This window comes from Diadema antillarum, unplaced genomic scaffold (assembly GCF_040938485.1).
Source record: "Diadema antillarum isolate AM-2024a unplaced genomic scaffold, OU_Dant_1.0 seq00001571_RagTag, whole genome shotgun sequence".
Classification (NCBI taxonomy): domain Eukaryota; kingdom Metazoa; phylum Echinodermata; class Echinoidea; order Diadematoida; family Diadematidae; genus Diadema; species Diadema antillarum.
The window spans coordinates 99,118-115,033 of record NW_027272291.1 but is presented as its reverse complement, the minus strand read 5'-3'; positions in this window follow the sequence as shown (position 1 = coordinate 115,033).

Sequence of the window (15,916 nt, the reverse complement as noted above, 5' to 3'; positions counted from 1 at the left end):
AAATGCATGCTCTTTGACATCTCATAGAGTGGTTTCTGAATATCTCGCAAAACGTTAAAAGCTAAATCTTCTCCTCGACCAGAACTGTACACACCCTCTAACACAAACTCTTAGTCTCTCTTTTTAGAATATCTAATACGCATTTGTTTTTAAGTTCACGATAAAGGTGATAGTAACTAAACACAGAAATTAAGTGATTTGATCTTTTATTTGTTTTCGACGGCTCTTTACGGCACTAGTATCTGCTTCTCTACAGCTGAAACCTAAAGGTAAAAGTTAAAAACATTTAAAAATTAAATACAGTGAAAATCATGGTAAAAAAGACTAAGAAATTTATATAAAATAGTTGTAAAATCTCCTTTTCAAAGTGACCCTTTAGACGGATGTTAGAAGTGTCTAACACAGACCAGGCCTATACTTACCACTGCTTACTGTAGCATCTGGTATGTTTTGTTTCGTGCGATTCACTTGATGAGAAACGCGGGATGTCTTGGCAATTCGCTAATCCGATGGTTCGATAATCTGAAAATGAACATTCTGAAGGTTCGTTAATTCGAAATCGAATTAAGATTCGTAATTTCGAACGTTCGTTAGTAAACACCTTCTTTTCATTTTCGGATTAACGAATCTTCGGAATGATTTAACTTTCTTCATTTTCGGATCAACTAAATTTCGGAATAACGAGCCTCATCTTATTTTTTGACTTACGAACCTTTGGAACAAATTAACAAATGCCCGCATAAGGAACCTCTTTTCATTTTCGGATTAACGAACATCTATAGGTACATATAGGTACTATAACTCGATTGTGCGCGTAGGTCAACGCTGGTAATTCAACAAAATGGCGTCTCAATATTGAAAAAACAAAAAACAAAAACAGTGGTCCTATAGTGGAGGTATCATTTCCGCGACAAAAGCAGCTACGGCATTTCTGCACTCACTGAGCCTACAATGCAATTAAGTCTCACTCCACTGCATCATTGAACAGGCGATGAAAGCGGTGCTTTCGGTCCATTAACTCGTAGCATGCCCAATAGTCACCACAGTGAAACATACGATACAAAAGCCGTGTCAGTGAAGATCCACCATAGTTTGCGCCAGACTTAAAACATGTTATATCACAAGGCTATACCTTCATGTCTCTTTCATACTAATTTCATTTAGAGCTGTAGCTTTTGAGTGTCGACCACGCCGAACAATGGTTCGAACCCATGCATCAGTTATACTAACACGGGACAGTAATTACGTTACAAAACCTCTCCATAGCGTTAGAGGATTCCATTATGTTGAATCTGCTAACGAATTTGTTTTCCCCAGCTTAACAGATACACAACAGCAGGCAGTTGTTTACAAGTTGAAGCTTTTTTTTCCCCGCACCAACCCGCTCACCGTCTCTAATTGTGTTTTAGTGGTTAGGGTGTGTTTTATGTATATGTTTGTATATAGTTATTAGTATCATTATCATTATTATCATGCACATAAAATGTGAGACACCGATCCTGACCGAAGCGAACGCGGTGTCTCATATTTATGCAAATGTATAAAAATAGGGGGATGCTGCTTCCCACTTTTCACTTTAATCAAGTTTTCAGCCTGTCGCTGCTTTCATCTGGACCTACATTGTACCAAGAGAACCTAAAACTACATAACATTGCACTAGTTAATGATATTGCACTTACATAATGTTATGTAGACAACTTAATTATTGTAATCTCGTTGTAGATCCTGATGAAGGCCGTGACAGGCCGAAAGCTAGGTAAAAAGGGAAAGTAGAGAGCAACCTTCCCCCTCAAACTTGATTTCTTCCGTATAATGATGATGATGAAACAACATTTATATAGCGCCATTTATCTGTAAAAAACATTCAAAGGCGTCCGATTCCCACAATGTGTCACACATCATTCACAAAGAGGCTGGAAAGGATAGGTCTTCAGTTCAGATTTGAAGGTAGTAGGGCTCCATGGGTATGTGTATGTGTGTGTGAGTTTGTGTGTGTGTCAAGACTGTCCACATGGAACCGAATTTCACATGAGATCAGCTGTTGAAACGGGGTCATCCCACAATACCGACACCCACGAGTCATACAGCCCCACGAGTTCGACATTAAAAACAGGTCCATGATTCATACAGCTCACGAGTCATACAGCCCATTAGTTCGACACTAGGTAAAGACAGCCCACGAGTCCGACAGGTACAACACGGGGCTTAATGTGTCGGTCTCATGGGCCTTGTTAGCTTAGTGTCGAACTCATGGGCTGTATGACTCGTAATAGCTGAATGACTTGTGGGCTGTATGACTCGTGGGTGTCGGTCTCGTGACGTGCACCCCTCCCCCCCCCCCCCCCCCCCCAAAAAAAGAAGGTATGTCAAAGATCAAGAATGTCATTGCAATTTCATTTGGGTCTTAGATTATCAATGTGTACTTCCATACCATTTCAAGATGGATTTAGATACCAGAGTGAAATCACTCAAGCAGTATCATATAGATTAAATGAAGATCAAATGCAAAGTTTGTGAATATCAAATTTGTCCATTTGGATCAGCCACTTGAATTTAGAAACTGCTTGAAATATTTACACTACACTTCCCTTTTGACATGATATCACTGAAGATACGATTAAAGAATTATTGTCGTCAAGGGGTCATCACCTACCAAGAACAATTTCTGGGGTAATGAAGTTGCACTACTAAATACTAAAAAGAGCAAGAAAAACAATGCTTGAGTTGCAAGACGATGGCAAAATCGCTTCTTTTAACTTGAACATGTTAAACATTAAATGCATTCATTATAATTATTTGAATTTTGAAGTTCCATAAATTTCATATTCCAAAGCTTTCTTTTTTTATATACAGTTTTGATGGAACTCTCCAGATTTATGACTTCCCTAATACTCCCTTGCACGGAAGATCACGAGATCCAAAGACTGTTGTGATAGAGAATTATAGGGTGGTTGAACCATGGATGGTTGAACTATGTCTGGCTTGTTCTAATCTTGATCGATGTGAAAGAGATGGTATAGTTTTGGTTGAGAGGTGCTTCAGAATTCCATCTTTTTTGTGAGTTAATGAGACATTTCTTTTGAAATATGAAACAGCACACAATTCTAATAGGAATCCAAAGTTTATTTGATGAAAATTGGGTGTGAAATGGTTTTGATATTAAAAAAACCGCAAAACCAAAGAGGTCCTAATAAAAGGTGGTTACCACTTTTTTGCCACTTTGTTTTTACTTCGTGTTTTGGGGTAGCTCAGCCATTTCAAAAAACCGATTTGCATCAAATAAACCTTGAATTCCTTTTAGATTGGTATACTCTCAAAAACTTCATTAGTGGCTTCTAATCATCTCGCAAAAGTGGAAATCTGAATCCCCATCTCCACCAAACCTATACCATCCCTTGAAGTAATTAGACTATGATTTCTTTATATGTCATACTGTAACATACCGGCACAAAACGTGAAAATTCGAATACAGTTAACACTTTCAGAGAAGTTACCACTTTGATCCTAACTATTATGTGAACTTCATTCAGTGAATACGGGATTCTCTCATTTTGTGACTATTGTTCTATCTGTAGATGTATGTTATAAATGTAATTTGTGGAAATTTTGATAAGTGAAAGTCTAAATCGATAGTGTCTATTATTTGTTGACAAGAAGATATGCCCTTGCAAAGTTAAGGTGTAACAAGGATATATGACACGATTTACCTCGCCAAGTTACAGGGGTAATAATGATAATGAAATGTGACCATTGGCAGGTAATCTATATTTTACACATCATGTACTATTGTACTTTCCTCTTGCATTCTATGATGTGCGTTACGTCGTCACTTTTTTTCCAAATATTATAGTATCATATCATTAGTTTGAATTTCATAACAACGCTTGACATATTGAAAGTCATTATGATGGCCGTGTCATGAAAGACCATTATTATTCATTCATTGATTTTACTTTATGTATTTATGTTTTATCAATTCTTTAACCAAATAATTCATTTATTCATTAAATCGTCTTTAGACAGGCTGTTTCCTTCAGTATGATAACTATTCAAAGGGTCCCTGCGTACATGCAGGAACCACAGAACACGTAATATTACAAAGATAAAACACGAAAATGAATATGATTAAATTAAAAAGGTATAAAATGAATACTAATCAAATAAGCCAAGAGTCATTTAATAAGATGATACATTCGGTGAATCAAAGATTGCGTAAAAACTTTAAACAAATAAATGGTATGTATATGCATACAACATAAAAGTTATTCAAATTCATGAAATCAATCAATTGCAACCACAAAAGTTATCAATCCCTTTTAAAATTATCTACATAGAATGATAACACAAAATTCTCTAGTTGGAGCTGTGAAATGATTTAGCAAACCTTTATTATTTGTATGTGATATACAATGAAGATGAGTGATGTGATATAAATCTTGAGTAGTTGGAGTATTAATGATTAAGGTATATTCAATATTAGTACAGTTCATAGCGGCCACCCAAGGGAGACAGGTGGCCATTATAGGCAGGGTCGTTAACATGAGGGATTTCGTTTAGTGGTCGCATATGGCAGGTGGTCGCTTTAGACGGTGGTCGCTATAGACTGTAGACAGGTCGTTTCCTTTCACGTACTCTTAACTGGGTATCTCATTGCCTTCGAGACTTTTGCTGGAGACCTGGTGGCGACTTGAGTCTCGCTGGTCGCGTAGACGTCTCCGCGACGTCTGGTGGATACGAGTCAGGTCTCTAGGCAGTCGCGAGAGAATCGGACATGTTCGGAGACTATTCGGAGACTTTTCCAATCTCGAAGCGTCTCGGCAACGTTTCGGCGACGTCTAGGTGAGGTCTTGGCGACGTCTTGGCGACGTTTCCTTTGTTGTGGCAACGTCGAGGAGACTAATTTTGTCTGCGAAATCTCTCAGACACTTCTCTGACCATGCGGAAATCCATAGCGACATACCAGCGACGATAATAATAATAATAATAGTGAGACTCTTGTAGAGCGCACATTTCTACCTAAAAAAGATACTCAAGGCGCTATAGAACAGAGTACATATTGTGTCACGTTACAACAGTATCACAGAAAATAATAAGACAATAAACCAACAAACAATATATACGTACACATACATTACATACAGGCTTACAATATTGTCAATTCAAATTAAAAATATACGTCTTGAGATTCTTTTTGAAACTATCAATGGAAGATGCTTCTCTAAGAGATTTTGGTAGGCCATTCCATAGTTTTGGGCCCATATATGAAAAAGCCCGATCCCCCCAATTATGCTTGATTCGAGGTACCTGTAATTTTAGCGAGTTTGATGAACGGAGATTACGTGGTGGTTGGTGAAGATGAAGAGTATTTTGAAGGTAGACAGGGGCAAATTTGCGCAATGTACGGTAAACAAGAAGAATAATCTTGAAGTTAATACCTTTTTCAACAGGAAGCCGGTGTAGGGACCGAAGTATTGCGGTAGTATGCACAGTTTTCTTCTTGAAAGTAAGTAATCTAGCGGCACAATTCTGAAGACGTTGCAGTTTACTGAGTTCTTTTTGTGGAAGACTGCAAAACAGAGAATTGCAGAAATCTAGACGAGACGAAATAAGAGCATGCATCAGTTTTTCTGCTGCTGATCTAGTTAAATATCTCCGAATTGAGCCCAGGTTACGCAAATGAAATCTTACAGATTGAGATACATATGAAATGTGGTCTTTGAATGTCAGATTTGCATCATAAACAACACCAAGATTACGAACTTTGTTCGAAGGCTTGATATTACTATTGCCGATTCTAACAAAACATGTATCAAAATTCACCTTAGACAACATCTGTTTGGATCCTATCAGAATAAATTCTGACTTACTGTCATTAAATTTGAGACCATTTCTTTCCATCCATGCCTTAACATCATCAATACATGATTCCAATCGTTTTACAGCTTCAGTGAGTTCAGTCCTGGTTGGTGAAAAGGATAAAAATATTTGTATATCATCTGCATAACAGTGATACTGAATGTCGTGTCTTTCAAAAATGTGTCTAATCCTTGAAAGATATAGTGAGAATAGAAGTGGTCCACATACAGACCCTTGCGGGACTCCGCAAGTAAGTGCAGCCGGATCAGAGTTACTGTCATTGATCTTAACATATTGTGAACGGCTGGCAAGGTAAGATTGAAACCACTCTAATGCAAGTCCTGTGACACCAACAGATCTGAGAGTCTGGGTGAGAATGGAATGGTCAACAGTATCAAAAGCTGCCGACATATCAAGTAAAACAACAGCAGTGATATTCCCAGCATCCATTTGTCTCAAACATTGATCAGTTAGGTCAGTAAGTAATGTCTCTACACTATGATCAGGGCGATACGCTGATTGGCGGCTATCAAGAAAATCATTCTCCTGCAAGTAGTCTCGTAGGCGTGAAAAGGAAACACGTTCCATAACTTTGCTAACAAATGGCAGGTTTGAAATTGGTCGATAATTGTTTAACATTTTCTTATCTAAATGAGGTCTTTTGAGGGTTGGAAATATCACCGCTGTTTTCAATTCATTTGGCACAACACCTGCTGCAAAACTGCCATTTATTATGCTCGTAATGGCAGGGGCAGTCACTGATACACATTTTTTTATCAGATCCGTACAAAAAGGGTCTAATTCACATGACTTATTTGGAGACTTCATAATCATATTCTTAACCTCAGTTACAGACGTTGGATTTAGTGAGTCTAATTTTGAAGTAGTTGCAACTTCAGCTCCACTTTTAACCACACTGACACATGGTAAGGATAAGCGTATATTCGCTATCTTATCAACAAAAAACCGATTAAACTTGTTAGCCAACTCTTTGTCAGAATCATGCTCAGGTAGAGGGGTCAGAGATGCCCTCACAGACCCTGATATTTTGGACGGTTGTCACATCATCTTGCCTTGTCATGAGCAAATCAAGTATATGCCCTCGGGAATGGGTGGCTTCTTGTATATGCTGCTGAAGATTATGACTAGCCATCAGTATCCGATGTGGATACTTCGCGTCTCCGCGAGTGAGAAGACATTTCGGAGACGTTTTGGCGACGTCCCCGCGACTTCCGGACAAATAAGTTGTCACCTTGGAGTGGCATTCTCAATTGTTTAGCGCGCAAGCCATATTTTTCTTCTTTTTTTGGGAGGGGGGATCTTTTGAGTTGCACGAGTCGCCGTGACTGATCGTTTGCGGCAGTCGTGGTGACGTCTCGTCAAGTGAGATAGATCCTTTAGATACTCCAATTAAACTTAACTGTGAGATGAATGGCGCCCTACGTCCATTTTTACACTTGTGCACGTGCAGCAAAGGCATGTGCTTTGTACTCACTCACCGTGACTAAAGGCCATGGACGGGGTGAGGAGTGTGCTGCAAACGAGGTTTGGACGGGTGCCAGGTACGCCTTTCACACTTCGCGCGTTTCTGTCCTTGTCGATTGAAGATTGTGAAAAGTCATTAGCTTAAGAAAGGTTATAATGGTGGTATCTAAAGTATCTTTCAAGATTATTCATTTATTTATTTATTTTAGGTCAGATCACAATATTAAGTTTGCTGGTTTTTAAAGTTCTTAAAAACCTTTTTTTTTTAACTTTTAACTTTTTAAGCTTCGTTTTTTATCTTTTTATGTAGTTTTTGTTTTTACCAAGCACACATGGATATATTCACACACACACACGCAAACACAGAGGTAAGCACACACGCACACACACACACACACACACACACATACCCATCTACACATACAAACACACACACACACACACACACACACACACACACACGAAGGTTCGTTATTCGGAAGTTTCGTTTTTTCCGAGGCTTCATTTATCCGAAACACACAATTCCCTATACCTAGAGGTTCGTTGATCCAAAAATCAAATTCGGAATAACGAACCTTCGGAATAATGAGCCTTCGGACGAATGAGCCTTCGGACGAATGAGCCTTCAGAATAACAAACTTTTGCAATAACGAAATGTAACCCCCTTCCCACATACCGACGCACACCCGAACCGATACCACATTCCTTCCCGATGAAACGATTTCCAAATGTTGATAAATAAGACATAATGGACCGTATGCAGAAAAGCAGCATCCGCCCGCACGCAAGCTCCACTCCGAATTCATGTATCTGCCAAACAAATTCATCAAATTCAAATTCAGCAACAGCTTACTAGGTATCCCTCCCCACGCGCAGCTAAAAAACACATACGCAAAAAACTGACATAATAAACACTTTCTTCCATCTCACACACACACACACACACACACACACACACACACACACACGCACAAACGGACACTAAATTATCATGTGCACGCGCACATACACACTTCCTTGAAACCTCACCATGACTTTTTACATGGCATGTTTGCATGGATGTAGCCATGTAAGTTATGTGTTAGTATTTCAATGATTATGTCCAGAACGATATTACCAAGCAAAATGTGCTTCGAGGGCGGGCGACAATCCGTGCCGCCAGCCCTCGTCACGGATTGTCGCCAGGCGACAATCCGTGACGGGGGCGACAATCCGTGCTGCCAACGCCCGTCACGGGTTGTCGCCCCGAGCAGGAGGCGACAATCCGTGTCGCAACACCCCTGTTCCTCTATGATGTTCTCGCCAGGATTTGGCAATTTTCTCAGGTCGGGAAGGGTTGGTTAAAGCATGAGTCTATCTGGACACGGTACGATGTTTGAACATTCAAAGAACGATGTATTTACCACTATAGCACGACGTCATGCTTGCTACGCTCTTACAATGATCGGGGATGAGACATTACAATCTCTGCCGCTACAGTTTCGCTTTAGAACAATGCAACTATGCTGGCAGTGCGATGTTGCCGATGTTATCCTATCTAAGCACGCTGTATCTATGTTCTGAACGATCTGTGAAATCTTATCACGCTGTCCCCCCTTCCAGAAAGCTAAAAAATGCTCGATGTGCCCCGATGTACCCCGATTCGGCTGCCGACTCAGTCAGTCAACTTATTATCATGCAGAACCAAAGAGATATACTGTGGACATCGGAGAGGCTCATCAACTCGCTGTTCTTCTGCTGCAATTCATTATTAATCAAAGACGCAGCGATCTTTCCAAAAAGGTTTTTTCTTGATGTCCTTGCTTTTACAGTCCCTCTTCTTCCTGTTGTAGAGATTTCATATTCTTTAAAATTCTTCCATATCCTCTTCTTCTTCCTCATGTTACCATCCATCACGTGCAGTCCCTCTTTCTTCGCCTTGTGGGTGGCTGCTTTGCTGCTTTCTTCCCTTCTTTGTCTTCATCTCTGCTTCTTCTTCTTCTTCTTCTTCTTCTTCTTAAATATGCGCTCCTTCGTCTTCATTTTCGCGACAACGACAACGTCCTCGTCCTCATCATCAGTTTTGCTTCTCGATATTTATACCCCCGCCACACATAGTGTGAAGGGGGTATATAGGAATCACCGCGATGTTGGTCGGGTGGGCGCGCCCGCCCGACCAACCGACCCGGGCGGTCGGTCGGTCGGTCGGTCGGTCGGTCTGTTGCAAAATCTTGCGTCGCGAATTCCTCCTACAGTTTTGAAGCAATTAGAATGAAATTTAGGGTAAATGATGATATTGAGGTATAGATGTGCAAGACGTGTTTCTTGTGTGTGTCGGACAATGCGTTGCCATGGTAACCATAATTTTACCAAAACCTTGTGGATTGAATAACTTCCATAGTATTTAAGCAATCAATTTCGAAATTGGTATTTATGATGATTTATAGGTGTAGTTATGCAAGACACTCTCTGTGTTTGTACTGGACAAAGCGTTGCCATGGTAACCGGATGTTTTCTTCGAAATCTTGTGTAGTGAACAACTTCCACAGTTTTGAAGCAATTGAAATCAAATTTGGTAGGCATTATGGTCTTGAGGCATAGATGTGGAACACATAATTTTTTTTTGTTTTTCTGACAAAGCGTTGCCATGGTAACCATAATTTTACCAAGACCTCGTGGATTGAATAACTTCCACATCATTCAAGCAATTAAGGTCAAATTTAGTGTGTATGATGATCGGGAGGTGTAGTTATGCAAGACACCAATGTGTTAATATAAGAGAAATGTGTTGCCATGGTAACCACTCATTTTTGTATCAAATTGAACCATTCCAGCTATGAAGGTCAAATTTGGTGTGTATGATGGTCTTTAAGTGTAGTGATGCTGGGGAAAGCATGTTTCCATTTGCTGTAAGTTTTATACTCAGTTTCAACTCTGTAATTGTACAGTAAACTAAAATTATTCTGTTTCCAATTCGACAAATGCACAAACTTGGTATTAACGTCATTGCCCTCATGACGTCACATACTATAAAGCAACACTAGGGGCGGGGGTATCAATCATCTTTAGTGATAATTCTAGATTTGATCTTCTTCTGGCAGACATTTTTCCTGCGTATCGGCTACGTTCGATTTTAGAGACTGTAAAAAGCGCATTATTTAGTAAGTTGTGCTCACGGTTACATGTACTAAAATAATGTCTTTCGATCGTGCAAAAATCGGACCCGTCATCTACTGCCATTCCGGAAGCGACACTACCACCAGGCTGTCCCTGGTTGCCGGCAGCAACACGATGAACTTGGAACAAATATCAAATTCCGAATTCCCGATAATAATAATAATCATCATCATCTTCTTCTTCTTCTTCTTCTTCTTCTTCTTCTTCTGTAGAAGGGCATCCGTCATAGTTGAAGATCAGCACCCTGCGGAGCTACATTTTTAGAATTGGCATAATTATGCTTTCTGGCATAATTTTTGACGCTTTAGCATCTTACATTATGCTAGGCATAATGTCTCTGTTTTTAGCATTATTCTAGCATAATTGCTTACAAAAAGGAAATAACTCTGCATTTTATGTACTGCGGTATCTTTTTTTTTTTGGTTTATTTGGCAGCTATATTGTTAATGAAATGACAGCAAAAAGACATGTCTTTGGTTTTGCTTGAAAGCTGATTGAGCAGTGCAATTGGGAGAACAGAATCTGACCACCTTTTTTTGGCTTCTCAGGCTACAAGTGACGACTTTTTTTTTTTCTTTTTTTTTTGGCTTGCTTGTCATGTGATTTGGAACCACAATTCTAGAAACGGATTAGGCGCCATAAGTGAGAACCTTGCTCGTCAGCCGATTTTGCAACACAATCAGCTGAATGGCAACCGATTCTAAAAACCAATTGGAAACCATGAATTTGGCACCAAATTTTGTAGTAAAAAGTCTGGGAACTTTTGTTTTTGTTTGTTTAGTTTTTTTTTTTTTTTTTTTTCTTGTCAGCAGATTGGGCACCACAATTTTGGTTGATATGATGTGACATAATGCCATGGCTATTTAGTATTACCTCAGGCCCCCTTAAGTACAATCACATTTTTCACCCTGGTCACACTGCTGCAGAGTGATGTACATGCCGTCATGGCACTAACGAACCTTCGAGGACAAATCATATTTACATGTAAACAATAATTATGTCGTGCGGTAACATGTACAAGTAAAAAGCTGCTACAATAATTGACATGACTTGACGCTAGATTAAAGGTTTCCCTCATTACCTTGTTAAAGGGGAAATCCAGTCCAAATATAAGTCAGTCTGAAAAGAAAGAGTAAAATATTACGAGCTCAACGGAATAATTTTGATCGAAATCGGATGAACAATAAGGACGTTATGACATTTTGAAGTTCGGCTATCTTCATGTTTTTTGGGGGAAACAGTTCTTGAACAGTCAATATGAATATGCAAATGGAAAAGTGAGCATGTCATTCCCTCGCAATTTATCATAATACATAGTTTGTACACAAAATTTGGGAATTTCCAAGTTTTTTCATTCAAAAGCAATTATCCACAAGGCTCAAATTCTCGTATATCTTACTGATCACTATTCTGAAGTTATTCAATCAGGAAGGGTCTTGGGCAATTACCCCCTGGGCAATCACCCCGGACCCTTCCCCTGTCCCTAATCCTAATCCTGAACCTAATCCTTACCCTAATCCAAACTCCTAACCCTAAACCTAAACCTAACCCTCATCTTTACTCTAACCTTACCACTAACCAGTATTTAGCCGGGGGGGGGGGGGGATAATTGCCTTCTGGGGGTAATTGCCCGGATACGGCCTCCGGCATTTTGATTTCAATGGTGCGAAGGTCACCGGCGTAAAACCGCATCGAGGAGTGGGGAAGAGGCCGGGGGGGGGGGGGGGGATTCTAGCCGATAGTCACCATATCACGTACAATCACGATTACAAGCCCGTGACGGACCGGCTCAACCGTGGGGGTTAGGGGAGGAGCTTGGTAAAAGGCTGCCCCCCCCCCCTCGCCTATCCCCCATACTTTACAGGGATCGAATGTTTGCATCCCCCACTTCTTTTTTTTCTTTGCATGAAATATCATTAGGTGGTAGGGGAGTACACTGTAGCAGCAAAAACATGAAGACTTTGTTCTTGTTTTAGTTTGGGTTTTGCTTGTCTGCCGACTTTCAGCGGAAAATCACATCTCAAAAATATGAAGACTTTTTTTATGTTGTCTCTCTTCTCTTTCGGTTTTCCTCTAGCTTGCATGACGACCTTGACACCCCCCCCCTCACACACACCTTCAAAAACGCTGAATCGCCCTTAATAATGTGCAAATAATCAATAAATTGGTAATATGGGTATAGATTTCTTTGTCTGTAATGATATAGTAAATCAATCCTTGTATAGGTATTGTCTCTCTCAATTTTCTTGATTTAAGTCAATTAAAGCAATCATTCCCAGGGGCATCCTTCCGTCTAAAGGAAACCACAACCCAAAGAGAAATGTGGATTTAGTGAAAACAGCAATATTAGTAGAACACATCAATGCAAGTTTGAGGAAAATCTGGCAATCGATGCAAAAGTTATGAATTTTCTTTGTGTGTGTGTGTTGGAACCGCTGGATGAGGACTCTACAATAGACAGTGACTTAAGGATGTTCCTCAGTTAAAGTGAAGTCATTGTCATTTTCTTCAAACTTTCCATACCATAACTTTGAACTATCCGAAGCCCAACACTTATATGCAAATAAACAAATAGATTCATGTGCTTGTTTTTCTTCTACGGGACTTTGAAGAATATTACTAATCTGCCGTCCTGTACAAAAATGATGAGGGAGGATCAGGTAGAAGAGAAAGGACGGTATCTGTTCCACATTGTTTGTTTGTATGTTTTTTGTTTTGTTTTGTTTTGTTTTTTGTTTTTTGTTTTTTTTACGAGGCTGACCTGACACAGAAAGAGTGTTTTCATACGCGTAACATTTTACCATCTAAGTGGTACACGGATACGGGACGAAAATTCAAATGGTACTTTTTTATTTTTTTTTTTACTGTCATGGAAAATAATTGCCAATTTATTTTATTCAGTTTTATCCTCTTCTTTATTTTTCACATGTTGCAGAAGCCATATGAGTTGGGCCACATCGGATGATAAAATGGTTTGAATAATTAATTTCTTCGTGATGTGAATCTCCTTTCACGAGAATTGCCATGCCTAGCTGAATTCGCCTTGTGCGCATGTGAAATCACTATTTTCTGCACCATTTCGTTTTCCTATGATATGGAGTGTCGCATTGCAATCTCTCTATTAGGCGCTGTATATCCCTGAAAGAGAAATTTGATAATGTATCATTGTCATTTAGAATTCACTTTATTATCATCGCTGTTGTTATTCGCTTGGTGTCAGTCACGCGCTACCGATCACCTCTCATTTTACGGAGCACACCATGAGCGCAGTGAATCAGTATAGCAGCTGAAAACTCATGAAATTCATGGGCGTCATGCCAAAACCCTGCACAATCTTTCCACGGCAGTCGGTAGTAGCTGGTTGTATCAATGCTTTCAGGAATCGGTAACATGGTCCCAACAAGAGCGACCAGTTTGAAAAATCTCCAAAGACAACAAAGACTGCAGTACACCCTTCAATCAGTGCCTGGTTTTTTTTTCTCTCTCTCTCTGTATCTCTTAGATCATGTTTAAAAGTAAACGAAAAAAAAAAAACTAAAAAGTAAACGAAAAAAAAAAACTAAAAAGGAAATAAAAGGAAATAAGGATTTCTTATCAAACAAGCTTTGAAATGTGGAAAGATACAAAATGAGACTGCAAAAAAAGCGCATTGTTTAGGATGTTGTGCTCATGGTTACATGTATTAAAACATTTAGTCAATGTATCCGTGGAGTGCTGAATCAGCCGAAGTGGGGCATGGGGGGGGGGGGGGGGGGGGGGTGGCTATGATGAAGTACATGTATCATGCTTGTTTGGCTTCAGCCAGTGCCCAGAAATCTTCTATGGGGATTCCCCAGAAATGGTCAAGGTCACTGGGTCAACGGAGGTCAAATAACTGTTTTGCGCTACTCCTTGGTCCGATCTTGACCAAACTGGAAACATATTGTAGGCCTACACCTGGGAAATCCCCATTGAGGATATTTCTGAGGGAATCCCAGGGAGTAGCGAAAAACAGTTACTTGACCTTTGACCCCAGTGACCTTGACCTTTCCAAAAGTGAACCCCTCAAGGGCAATTTCGCGGAGAACATGCATCCACCCACTAAGTTTGATGGAGATGATGGACCTGGGAGGAATAGAGGAACAAACAGTCAGACAGACAAACGTTGCTCGAATTATAGTATGATGTCTTTCGGTCGAGCAAAAGTCGGACCCCTCATCTACTGCCATTCGAACAGCTGCGACACTACCACACGGCTATCCATGGTTGCCGGCAGTGACACGGTGAACTTTGAACAAATACCCAAGTTCCGAATTCCGATAATAATGATTATCATCATCATCTTCTGTAGAGGGGCATCCTTCATATAGTTGAAGATCAGCACCCTGCAGAGCTATACGTTGGCAGAACTGGCATAATTATGACGCTTCAGCATCTAACATTATGCCGGGCATTATTTCTCTGTTTTCAACATTATTCTAGCATAATTGCTTACAAAAAGGAAATAACCCTACGTTTTGTGTACTGCGGTATCTTTTTTTTTTGTTTTTTATTTGGCAGCTATATTGTTGATGAAATGTAACCCTGCACCTTAAAACAAACAAAAATTCACCAGACATGAATTTTTAGTTAAGACCATATTCTGAAAGAGCAGACTTTAAGCTTTAAAATGATGTATAACTCAAATCAAATGGACTCTCCTAACCTATCTAAATGTTGGAAAGAAAGCGCAAACTCAGGAAAAGTGTGAACTGAGAAAAGAGGCTCTGAAGTACAGTGTCTATTCAAGCGCTTATCTTTACCAAATCGTACTGGCTGTGCGATGAATGGGACAAAAAACCACCAGAGTAACAACAATGAAGGGATTATCAGATTAAACTGAAATGAAGCATGCCTCATTAACACATTCTGTCTATAATCAATGCCAACTTTCAAACAGCAGTAGCACTATCCTTTCAAAAGTTATTAGAGTTGAAAGTGAAGAGTGTGGACAAGGTTTTTCAGAAATGAAAAAGGGATTCTAAAGACACACCTAATCACACTATTCTACCAAAAATGATTGAGATAAACTGCAAAAAAAGAAAAACACACACACTTTCCTGCCCGTTTTATGATACCAAATTTTAGCATAATGTAAAAGAAGACCCGCTCTTTCAGAAATAAGTCAAGTTTGGCTATAGGTTGACCCATTTCACTTTAATATTTTCAGTCCTCACGCAAAATCAGTGTGTGCGACTTTATGTTCGTTTTGAGGTGCACGGTCACAAATGAACAGCGAAAAGTTGTAAAGGCATGTTTTTAGTTTTGCTCGAAAATTGATTGAACAGTGCAATTGGGAGCACAGAATCTGACCATCTTTTTTTTTTTCTTTTTTTTTTTACTTCTCAGGCTGCAAGTGAGGACATTTTTATCTTCTTTTTTTGCTTGCTTGCTTTTGAGG